Source organism: Zingiber officinale, chromosome 1A (assembly GCF_018446385.1).
Source record: "Zingiber officinale cultivar Zhangliang chromosome 1A, Zo_v1.1, whole genome shotgun sequence".
Taxonomy (NCBI): Eukaryota; Viridiplantae; Streptophyta; class Magnoliopsida; order Zingiberales; family Zingiberaceae; genus Zingiber; species Zingiber officinale.
This window is the reverse complement of record NC_055987.1, coordinates 93,839,046-93,852,007: the sequence shown is the minus strand read 5'-3', so window position 1 is coordinate 93,852,007 and position 12,962 is coordinate 93,839,046. Positions and strand designations below refer to the sequence as shown.

General features: G+C 41.9%; 1 long non-coding RNA gene across 1 annotated transcript; it reads left to right on the top strand.

Annotated features, from left to right (window-relative positions):
* Positions 1-11,936: 11,936 nt before the first annotated feature.
* Positions 11,937-12,753, top strand: LOC122006971. Its single transcript, XR_006118813.1, has 3 exons — positions 11,937-11,991; positions 12,524-12,581; positions 12,687-12,753. It is a non-coding gene; the product is annotated as an uncharacterized LOC122006971 (long non-coding RNA).
* The last annotated feature ends 209 nt before the right edge of the window (positions 12,754-12,962 follow it).

Here is a 12,962-nt window from a genome sequence, read left to right as displayed (position 1 = left end):
TCAGCATAGCTTTTCTAGCGGCTCTGAGCTGTCTCTATCCTCTGGAGGATCTGTTGTATAGCTGCTGTGGTATCTGCCACTAGGTCTGTCTGAAGTTCTAGTTCTTTCTGTTCACCACTCTCATACCAGCAGATTGGAGATCTACACCTCCGCCCATAGAGAGCCTCATAAGGTGCCATACCGATAGTGGCCTGATAGCTGTTGTTGTATGCAAATTCTGCTAGACTCAGATATTTGCACCAACTTCCTTTGAAATCTAGGGCACATGCTCGGAGCATATCTTCGAGTACCTGATTTACCCGCTCCGTCTGTCCATCTGTCTGAGGATGGAAAGCTGTGCTGAATTTTAACTTCATGCCCAACGCTGACTGTACACACTCCCAGAAGTGTGATGTGAACCTGCTGTCTCTGTCTGATATAATGGTTCGTGGGACTCCATGTAATCTAACGATCTCCTTGAGATACAACTGTGCTAGCTGTTCCATGGAGTAGGATATCATGATAGCTAAGAAGTGGGCTGATTTAGTCAACCTGTCGACTATTACCCAGATGGTATCAAAACCATTCGTGGTTCTGGGTAATCCCACTATGAAGTCCATAGAAATGTCTTCCTACTTCCATTCCGAAATCTGAATAGGCTGCAAGACTCCTCCTGGTCGCTGATGTTCTGCCTTAACCCTCTGATAGGTTAGGCAGATGCTGACATATCGAGCGATGTCTCTCTTCATCCCAGGCCACCAAAAACGTTTCTTCAAGTCCTGGTACATTTTGGTGGAGCCTGGATGCATCGCATAGGGAGTCTTGTGAGCCTCATCTAAAATCTTCCTTCTGAGTTCTTCCTGATCTGGAACACATAATCTGTCGCCAAAGTACAACACCCCGCTAACGGACACTCTGAATTCTCCACTTTCTAATTCTGCTAATTCTTGCTTGATTTTCTGAATTTCAGGATCCTGCTCCTGAGCTGTCTGGATGTCACCAAGCAAGGTAGACTCTAATGTCATAGTAGAGAGCTGCCCGACTATGAGTTCGAGACCGAAATCTGTGATCTCTTTCTGTAGGGGTGGTGACATGGCTGCTAGAGATAATAAGGTAGCACTGGACTTTCTGCTAAGTGCATCTGCTACCCTATTTGCTTTTCCTGGGTGGTAGAGGATGTCTATGTCGTAGTCTTTGACCAGCTCTAGCCATCTGCGCTGGCGCATATTCAGATCCTTTTGAGTGAAGAAGTACTTTAGACTCTAATGATCTGTATACACTCTGCACTGAGCTCCATACAAGTAATGTCTCCAAATCTTGAGAGCGAACACTACTGCTGCAAGCTCAAGGTCATGAGTAGGATAGTTCTTCTCATAATCCTTGAGTTGTCTAGAGGCGTAGGCGATTACCTTTCCATCTTGCATCAGTACTGCTCCTAGTACCAACTTAGAGGCATCACTATATATGTCAAAGCTATCTGCGTTCTCTAGTAGTGTCAGAATAGGTGCACTGGTCAATCTCCTTTTCAGCTCGCTGAAACTGTTCTCACAGTCCTCTGTCCACTAATATTTTCTGTTCTTTCTGGTAAGAGCTGTCAGTGGGGAGGCTATCTTGGAGAAGTCCTCTACGAATTTTCTGTAATAGCCTGCTAATCCCAGAAAGCTTCTGATCTCGCTAGCATTCTTGGGTGTCTTCCAATTGCTCACAGCTTTTATCTTACTGGGGTCTACCATGATACCATCCTTTGAGATGATATGGCCCAGGAAGGACACCTGATCTAACCAAAATTCACATTTCGTGAACTTGGCATACAGCTGATTCTGCTGAAGGGTCTGCAATACTGTTTTCAGGTGCTCTGCGTGTTCTTCCTGAGTTCTGGAATAGATAAGAATGTCATCGATGAACACGATAACGAACTTATCTAGATATTCTCTGAATACCCTGTTCATAAGGTCCATGAAAGTAGCTGCAGCATTTGTCACGCCAAAGGGCATGACTACGAACTCGTAATGTCTGTATCTAGTCCTGAATGCTGTCTTGGGTGTGTCCCCTTCTTTAACCTTCACCTGATGATAACCTGATCTGAGGTCTATTTTAGAGAACACTGCTGCTCCCTTTAGCTGATCAAACAGGTCATCTATTCTAGGAAGAGGATAGCTGTTCTTGATCGTGACTTGGTTCAGTGCCTGGTAATCTATACACAGGCGCATGCTCACGTCCTTCTTCTTCACAAACAATACAGGTGCTCCCCATGGTGAGTGACTAGGACGGATGAAGCCCTTGTCAAGAAGCTCCTGTAATTGCTCATGAAGTTCTTTCAGTTATGCTGGGGCCATGCGATAAGGCGTTTTGGAAATAGGCTTTGTGCCGGGAATGAGCTCTATCTCAAATTCTGTCTCCCTGTCTGGTGCTAAGCCTGGTAACTCTTCAGGGAAGACTGCTGGGTAGTCACATACGACTCGGACCTCTGCTAGCTGTCGGTCCTTGTCCTGACTGGTACTGACTACGTGTGCTAAAAATCCCGTACATCCTGAATCCAATAATTTCTGTACCTTCATAGCTGAGAGAAAATTCTTGGCTTTTCTCCTGGGTTCTTCGACGAATTCAAACTGTGCTTCTGCTCCAGGTTGGAATATGACTTTCTGTTTACGGCACTCGATGGAGGCACCGTATTTGATCAAGAAGTCCATCCTGAAGATGACATCGTAGTCGGTCATATTAAGCACTATCAGATCGCAAAAGAGCTCTCTGTCTGCTATAATGACCGGCACTGCTCTGAGCCAGTGCGTGGACGCCATGATTTCTCCTGACGGTAGCGTCGTAAGAAACTGGCTACTGAGTACCTCTGGGGGTATTGCTAATTTCTCAGCAAATGCCCTGGATATATATGAATGGGTTGCCCCAGTATCGAATAAGACAGTTGTACTTTGCTGTAAAATACTAATCTGACCTGTAACAACTGTCGAGGCATTTGCTGCGTCCTCTCTGGTGAGTGAGTAGATCCTCGCATTGGTCGTAGCTGGAGGGGCTTCTAATCTACCCTGGCTGATATGTGGACCTTCTAAAGCGGCCTGCATCTGATGTAACTGAGCTGGCTGGCCTCCATACTGAATTGGCTGTGGCTGAGGAAGACTGATCTTGTTTGGACACTGCTTGGCCATATGCCCTTCCTGTCCGCATTCAAAGCATCCTCGTGTGCCCTTACGACAAACTCCAGGGTGGAATTTCCCACAAGTAGCACACTTTGGATAGCTGGGTTGTTTACTAGCCGGTCCTCCTTTTGGGTAACTCCCTGGTTTGCGCTTGTTGCTGGAGTTCCCTTTCCAGTTGGAGCTGTGGCCCTGGTGTTTCTGAGTACCTGAGCCTCCTTGACCTTTAGCTTCTGAGAGGACTTGCTTCTGCTGCTTGATGCTATTCTGGTAATGCTCAGTGATTAGAGCACTGCTCACTAGCTCTTCTGTGGTTTGTGGCCTATGAACGCCACCAGCCACATTCATTGCTATTTCCGGCCTCAGCATCTTGAGCATCAACCGGATTCGTTCCCTTTCTTGTGCTGACTAGTTCAGGGCATAGACGAGCCAATCTATTGAATTTCTTCACGGCTTCCTCAACTGATAGGTTGCCCTGACGAAACTCAGTGAACTCGTCGTAGTGGCGGTTGGTGACTCGCATGTGAAAGAACTCCTCAAAGAATTCCTTCTCGAAGTCAGCCCATGTTATCTGGTTCACTGGGCGCTTCACTCTGATTCTCTCCCACCACATGCGTGCATCTCCTATCAGACAGAAGAAGGCGCACTTCACCTTCTCATATTCTGGCCAGTCCAGAAGCTTCATCGTACTTTCCAGTGTTTTGAACCATGCCTGAGCATCCCATGGTTCACTGCTGCCTGAGAAATTCTCTGGCTTGACTCTCTGCCACTGGATCAGACTCTGCGCTCCTGCTGCTGGGGCTACTGATGCTGTAGGCTGGACTGGTGGAACCTCTAAGACCACTGGTGTCGCTAAGTTAGGCTCCGGGGTGACAGTGGGAGTGTGCTGCTGACTAGCCTTTAAGGTGACTATTTCCTGTTGCTGTTCAGCTAGCTGCTGCTGTAACTGAGCCACTAGTGCTGTAAGGTCTGGGGGAGGCACTGAACTGCCTGCCTCATACTTGGGCTCAGTAGCTGGTGCCCTTCTAGCTGGGCGTCCTCGTGCCATTCTAGAGACATAGAGGACATACATGACTAACACAAGCATAATAGAGAAACTATTGTTATCATGTTAACTACTATCATAAACAAGCATGCTTTAGTTATATCTGAACATGAAAACAAGAAACATAACGAAAGTGAGAGATGTTCTAACTTGGAAGCTGTAGGTACAATGCTGATGTGTGTGTAGGAAGTATGAAACACTGCTCTGATACCACTCTGTAAAGCCCCGCCTTCTACTGACTAAGCTGTGAGGCTGAGCGTCACATTATGCTGTGCTAAATTACTATTGTGGAAATCTGAATTGATTAAAATTTTACTAAACTGATTACTGTAAAATCTGAACTTAATATTCTAGGTGTACCTAGGAGTTGTACACATGCTGGGGAAGATAATCTATGCCTCTCGGATGTCCTGCTAGTTGTAACCAGGCATTTCAACCGATCCATGAATCGATTGAGCTGTCGGATCGATCCAGTGATCGATCCAGCTTGATACTGGCACGGAGGAAAACTCTGGATCGGTCGATCCAGGAGTACACTGATCGGTCGGTAGACCGATCCAGTGGCTCACTGATCGGTCGGCTGACCGATCAGTGAGCTTCTGTACTCTCTGCTAACTCTCTGTTCGCGACTGGATCGGTCAGCTGACCGATCCAGTGGCACAACCCCAATTCTGATCGATCTGTAGATCGATCTGGGTTTCTGATTTCGCACTGGACCTATGATTTCAACACTAGTTCGTGCCAAAATCTCATATAAGAATTCTAAAACCGTTTGAAATAAGTTCTAACATCTATTAACTAACATTCTGACATAATTACTAACAATTTAAACAAAACTTCCATGGGTTAACATTATAAGGTCTAAAAGTGCATAAAGGTACTGAAGAAAAGAAAACTAAGTTCTTAATTTGCTAACTCCCTAAGGATCTTCATCCCAGGTTCCTGCCACACACACCATCACTGCATTGACCCTCAGCTTCCTCTGCTAGTCCATCTTTCCTTTACCTTTATCTGCAGTATAAGGAAAAGAAAGTATCTATAAGCTTTCGCTTAGTAAGAAACCATCTACCTCACTAAAACATGCATTCGATGCAATATGCTTTTAAAAGAATGCTATTTAAAAGCATGCACTGAATTCGTTAAAGCATGGCATACTGAAGTTACATGGCATAATTACTGAAACATGGTATAAATACTGAAACATGGCATGCATAATAAAATCTAAGCATGGTGCTATCTCATGGTATCAACTAGGAGAACTAAACTGAAACTGAAACTCAAACTGAGCTAACACTATATTCACATAACTAGATTAAGAGTTTGAAAGCTATTATCATAATAAGTGAAAATAGTAATCATGCTGCTGTTTGGGCCCGGCTACTGTACTTGCTGTGCGCGCATCCCTAACTAGACCCGGGGTTGCAAATTCCGAATCTAGTAGGGTTTACTAGGTTAGCTAAACCTAGGGACGACTGTGGGAGCCCAACCCAATGGATATCTAATCCAGTACAGTGCCACTGAAAGTAAAATACTGAACGTGAGCTAATAAATTCTTGTCTTGCTTTTACTAGGTTGTCTAAACCTAGAACTAGGTTATCTAAACCTAGAGGCAACTGTGGGAGCCTACCCATTGGACATCTAGTCCTGTAAAAGCTAGAGCAAGACTAAATAAACTATAAAATGCTGCTACTGCATTTATCTAAGCTACTAAAATGCCTAAGTTGCATTTTTCTGTGCCAAACAACTAAAACGAACACTTGGTATGCGCTAATTCGCATCCTTTGTGTCGGTAGTCTACATATTACTAAACTAATACATGGAATTCACACGAAGCTACTTATACTGCAGGTGAGGGGTTTCTTACCTCCTGTTCAGATTTTCTTACGATTCTAATCGCTAGATTTCCGGAGGAGATGATCCTTTCGACGATCTTCTCGCGTCTATGCGTTCCTCTCGCGGAGGGGGAACGTTCTTGTGCTGGAATCGCTGCTGGAAGGTGCTCTTAGGGCCCTAGGGAGAGAACCCTAGGGTTGGCGCCGAGAGGAAGAAGGAGAAGGAGAGTTGCAGCGTGGCTAGGGTGAGGAAAAGAAAGGTTGCCGATTAAAATCCTATCTCCCCACTTATTAATTCCTATTTATATTAAGGGATTAATTCCCCCAACTCTTATTTAAATAAAATTATTTCCCTTTCCTTTCAGCACGGCCCTGTTGGGTTCATCCGGTTACTAAAGCTATCCATAAGTCGTAAGACCCAATAGGTCTCGGGTTCAATTCCCGCGTAGGCCATTTTCGTTTCCTATTTATTTTTGATACTTCTGCTACCCTAAAAATTCCGGAAAAATATCTAAAAATTCCAGAATAATTATAGAATATTTCTAATATAGTTTTGAGAATTTTCGGGCATTACAGGAAAATAGGATAGACACACAAAGAGGAAGGATTAGTCCAAAATCCCAACCAAACTTGAGAGATATTGGTGAGAAATCGTTACCTTCATTCCATTGCCACCAGATTGAAGGATGAGGGAAGAAGAGATGAGTTGGCAGCCTAAAAATCGCAGGCCTAGTATCTCGGATGCCTATGGCGCTGGGAAGCAAATGGGAAGCTAAAACTCGGCAAGGAAGGTAATAAGAGGTGGATCGAAGAAGTAGAGGGGTTTTAGGTGGTCGAAGGTGACTGTAGGCAACGAGGAATAGTTTTGGATCGCGGGTGACGACATGCAGCTGGTGGAACTAGGGTTTCTGTCTGGCCGCCTATCACACACAGAGTTATAACACCATGATTACCAGTTGACTGATGTACCCATCAGTCGACTGGTACCCTAAATAAAAATACACAGAAGCTTCTGTTCACAAAAATCACTGTTACGAGTCGACTGGTACCCTATATCAGCTTAATTCAGTAAACAGAACAGATTTCAGAAACTTACCAAGAATTCTACGGACCTCCAAAAATTGCCAAAATTTGTGGAGAGGTGTGTTTTAGCAGTGTCTACTTGGAGAAAATATATTTTAAAAAAATATATATCTTGAATCCCAAGATTGACATAAGGTTTTAAAACTAGCTAAGTGATGTAGTATATCCTTGAGCTAAAGTCCTAATTTTGACCTCTGTATGATGTCTCCATTTATACTAGAGTATAATGCATGTCTTGCATTTGTTTGTATGGTATTTATACATCTCATCCTAATTTGCATGCGATAAGGCATGATTTATAATTTGCATGAAACTTGTGCTATAGAGTTAAATTTTCAATCATTTTCAAGGAGCTATGTACACATTAATTTTGCACAAGCCTTTCTAATGATTGGTCCAATGAAGGATTAATATCACTAGATGTCATATTGGCTCAAGGTAATGTACCATAACGAACATGATGAGCCAAAGACATCATCCTAACATCTCACATAATGTCTAAGTGAAGAAATACACATGCAAGGCTTCCTAGGTCATTTGTAAGATGCATTGAGGTATATATATTCTTGATGTTAGATGGGATCATGCAATGTTATACCCATTATTCTACAAAGCACATATCAAGTTCTCTCCTAAGAGAGGTGAACTCCGCTTCGAGTAGTGGTTTGGTAACTATGTCAGCAAGATTTAACTTAGAGTCAACATAATTTAGTACAATATCTCCTCTTGCCACATCATCTCTAATGAAGTGATGTTTCACTTCAATGTGCTTTGTACTAGAATGTTGCATTAGATTTTTGGTTAAGTTGATGGTGCTTACATTATCACACAACACTTTAACTTTGGAGTAGTGAAGCTCATAATCTTCTAAGGTATGCATCATCCAAAGTAATTGGGCTACACAACTACCCATAGTTACATATTCGGCCTTGGTAGTAGACAAGACAACACAAGGTTGTTTTCTACTACTCTAACTTACTAGGGAGGATCCAAGAAATTGACATCCACCACTAGTTCTTTTCCTATCTAATTTGTAACCAGCATAATCGGAATCGGTGTACCCAATCAAGTCAAAATTCCAAGCCCTAGGGTACCAAAGACCTACATTAAGAGTGTTCTTGATGTATCTCAAGATCCTCTTTACCGCTATTAAGTGAGATTCTTTGGTACAAGATTGGTATCTTGCACACATACCTACTGCAAATAATATATCCGGTCTACTAGTGGTTAGGTATAACAGACTACCAATCATACTCCTATATTACTTTGGCTCTACTAATTTTCCTTCTTGATCACTATCTATCTTGGTATTAGTTCCCATAGGAGTAGATGCTCCTTTAGCATTTTCCAACCCAAATTTCTTGATAAGTTCTTTAGCGAATTCGGTTTGGTAGATATGGGTTCCCTCACTAGTTTGTTTGACTTGTAATCCCAAAAAGAAACTCAATTCTCCAACTACACTCATTTCAAACTCACTTTCCATGTGTTTGATAAAATCATGAAGAAGTTCATTATTCGTTGAGCCAAAAATGATGTCATCAACATAGACTTGGGCAACAAAAATGTCTCCATCCTTAGACTTTAAAAATAAAGTTGGGTCAATTGTCCCTCTTCTAAAGCCCTTAGAGATTAAGAAGGATGAGAGTCTTTCATACCAAGCCCGCGGAGCTTGTTTTAAACCATATAATGCTTTCTTAAGTTTATAAACATGATTTGGATAATTTATATTTTCAAATCTAGGTGGTTACTCTACATAAACTTCTTCTTTAATAAACCCATTAAGAAAAGATGATTTTACATCCATTTGATGAAGTTTAAAACCCATGTGAGTGGTGTACCCTAATAAGATCCGGATGGACTCTAACCGAGCTACCGGAACATAGGTTTCATTATAATGAAGTCTCTCTACTTGATTGAAACCCCTAGCTACCAACCTAGCCTTATTTCTAGTGACTCTTCCTTGATCATCCAATTTATTTCTAAAAACCCATTTTGTTGTAACAATTGTACTATCATTAAGTCTTGGAACTAACTCCCATACGTTACTTCGTTCAAATTGGTTCAACTCTTCATGCATTGCTAGAATCCAATCCGTATCAAATAAGGCTTCATCAATTATTTTTGGTTCAAATTATGATATTAGAGTAATTTAACTAGTATGATCTCTAAAGTAGGATCTAGTCCTTACCCCTTGTGCAACATCTCCAACTACTTGATCAATAGGATGATCTTGATGATGCCTTAAGGTCCTAGAAACTATGGGATCATCACTTTCATGATGTTTATTGTTTCCATTGATTCTTTCATCATCCAAAACATTTCTTCCTCCCCCTTGATCAATACCCCCTAATTGTAGGTCTTGTATTCCATGAGTAATGTTTTGTTTTTGTTCAATTATATCCTTATCAATAGACGATTTCCTAAGATAAGTGCTAGTAGACTCATCAAATTCAACATTGGATGATTCCTCAACCATTTGAGTCCTTTTGTTGTATACTCTATATCGTCTACTAGTAGATAAGTATCCAACTAGGATTCCCGCATTTGACTTGGCCTCAAATTTTTCTAAGTCATCTTTGGTATTAAGAATATACACCTTACAACCAAAGACTTTGAAATAATAAATTGTATGAATTGTTCCATTTCATAATTCAAAGGGTGTTTTTCCTAAAAATTTATGAATCAAGACATGATTTTGAATATAACAAGCGGTATTAACCACTTCGGCCCACAAGTAGCTAGGTAAGGAATATGCATTAAGCATGGTCCTAGCCGCCTCTTGTAAAACCCTATTTTTCGTCTCCACTACACCATTTTGTTGAGGTGTCCTTAGACAAGAAAATTCATGCTTATGGCCATTTTATAAATAAAACTTAGCAAATTTCAAATTCTCAAACTCTCCACCATGATCGCTCTGAATTCTATCAATTTTTAGATTCTTTTCATTTTCTACCCTCTTGGTAAATCCTATGATTGTTTCTAAATTTCCCCCTTATGTTTCAAGAAATAAACCCAAGTATATCTAGAGTAATCATCAACTATCATCAAATAATATTTGTTACCTATCAAGGAAGGTGTTCTATGACAATCAAAAAGATCCAAGTGCAATAATTCTAATGGTAATGAAGTACTAGTTAAAGTTTAACCTTTATGTGATAACCTTGATTTCTTACCCTCTTGGCATGCATCACACAATTTGTCCTTGATGTACTTGAATTTTGGTAGTCCCTTTACTAGCTCCATCTTGGCTACCTTGGCTATGTTCTTCATGTTGATATGTCCAAGTCTTCTATGCCATAGCCATCCTTCCTCTTCTTTTGATATCAAACACTTAATAGAAGGGTTAGAAGCATATGAAAGGTCAATATAATATAGATTTATTTTTCTATATCCTTTTAACATAACATCTTCAAGACTCTTCTGCTTAACTAAGCACTTATCGGGATGAAACTCTATATTGTATCCGACATCACATAATTGACTAACACTAAGCAAATTAAACTCCATATTTTTAACCAATAGGACTTTATGAATGATAATTGTAGATAATAGCTCAATTGTACCTTTACCTATAATCTTGAGCTTTCCACTATTCCCGAATGATATCAATCCTTTCTTTATATAATTTATTGTGGAGAACTTGCTCACATCACTGGTCATGTGTCTTGAGCAACCGCTATCCACAGTCCACATACTTGCATCCTTCTTCTCTTCTACCTAAGCAACATAAAATACACAACTCTTTGGTACCCTTCTTCTTCTTTTCCTTTTCTTCTTTCTTCTTCAATTTCGTGCAATTTGGCTTGATGTGTCCTTTCTTATTACATCCATGACATTAGTGTTAAAACTTGAACTTTGTCTACTTTTACCTTCACTACAAGAAAAACCCTCATAGACATCGGTGGAACAACAACGGTTTAAAGCAAAAACCGATGTCTTTGAGTATTTTACACCGATTTTTTCAAAAACCGGTGTCTATGAGCGCTGATTTTCGCTCATAGACATCGGTTTTTAGCCGATGTCTATGAGCGCCTTTTTTTTGTTAATAGACACTGGTTTTAACAGCGGTTTTTAAAACCCGATGTTAATGAACCAAAAATAATAATTTAATTTTTCCACCAGCTACACTTCACAAAGTTCCCTCCAAACCTAAACAAATATCGCGCCCCTTCTCTCAGCCTAAACCTAAACCTAAACCTCCGACCATCTCTCTCAGCCTCATCTCCCTCTTCCCCTTCGATCCACGCCCCTTCCTTCTTCCCCTTGGATCAACGCCGCTTCCTGGATCGACGCCCTTTCCTCTCCCAGGATCAAAATCATCTGCTTTGGTCCTAAGCTCGTCCGATCCTCTCTTCCTCCTCCTCCTTCCTCTCTTCGCTCTTCCCGACTAAGGTAGGGGCCGACGAGATCCGAACAGTGAGAGGACGCCCACGACCACCATGGCACGGTTGGTCGGCAACGTGAGGGAATCCGAAGTAAGAGAGAAAAGCACCGAGATCCAGGAGCTCGTACACAGAAGGGGCATCGACTTACTTCCTCCTATCCCTCCCCTCTCGCTATCTCCCCTTCTGCGCCAGATCTACCTCTCCAGCAATCACGACCTCGCCTTCGTGGGCGCCCTTCCGACGGCTCCCCCTTTGCTGCCACCTGGAGCGGGAGCGGTGGTTCGAGGGGGAGGGGTACGACGCGATGCACGTTCAAGGCAGGCGGTGGAGCGGCGACATGGGTGGCCGATTTAACCCTAAGAAAGGCATGGCGTTTGAGGGTTCCATCTTCGACGCCGGGCCGATTTTTGAGTCCTATGGCGTAGCTCACGGATAGGCAGGTCGATTGCTCGATTTTTGAGTTGGCCATCATCATCATCTCCCTGTTGCTGGAGAAGGGACTTCATCATGTCGGGGAGGTGAGTCAGAGCTTCACTTTGTCTGATATGTGTTTGGGTATTTTTCTTGACAGGAAAGTTGCTCAGGAATTTATTTTTTTTACTATAATTTTTAAAGGAAAATTATGAGGCGTTTGTCTCAATCTTGATCTATGTATGTATGTATTGGGAAAAAAAATCTAAACTATCTTGATCAGGATGAACTTGGTTTGCGAATACAAAAAGTTGTTTTGCTTTGTTGTTTCTTTGGGAGTTATCAGTAACATCAAGAAATTAAATGAAGCGAAAGCGGTTTCTTTACGAGTTATCAGTCATGTTTCACGAGGAAGCATGGTTTTATAAATTCTCAGTTTATATCTTAAAGATTAATCATCTTTCAGTTTCTGAAATGTCTGGGGCTGCAAGTGAGAAATTGTCCTGATAATTTCATACTTCAGATCCTTGAATGGCTTATCTTTTTCCTAGCTTGGAATTATGCTACTCCATCTTGTCTTGCATCAGCATCATTTTCTCATATGACTGACAGTTACATCTGCTTTGACTTCGTTGTCAGTGGTTTATCAAGAGGCAAAAGAGAACTCTTTTTGAAGTTCTTGAGAAGGTGAAAGCCGGTAAAACCAGAAAGTTCATACCTAAATTGGAGCACTCTTTCGACGTGCATGGTATCCGGAATAGATGAATTACTGTAACTCTATGATCCATTGTGGTTTTCGCAGAGTTGATGATTCTCGGCTTCATCTCCTTGCTGTTGACGTTTAGTCAGGACCAGATCGTGAAAATCTGCGTGCCAAAGGCAGTTACAGATTCTATGCTGCCATGTCGCCCTGATGGAGAGTCAACTGGCGGAAATAAAAGGCGGCTGCTCGCGCTGGTGCTGACGGAGTCACACCTGAAGTGCAGGATTTTAGCTGCTGGTGGTTCAGTGGTTGAATGCCCCCTAGTGAGTAGTGCACAGCAACTTCCAATTCTCTGATTGTTTGGTTGAAAATAAT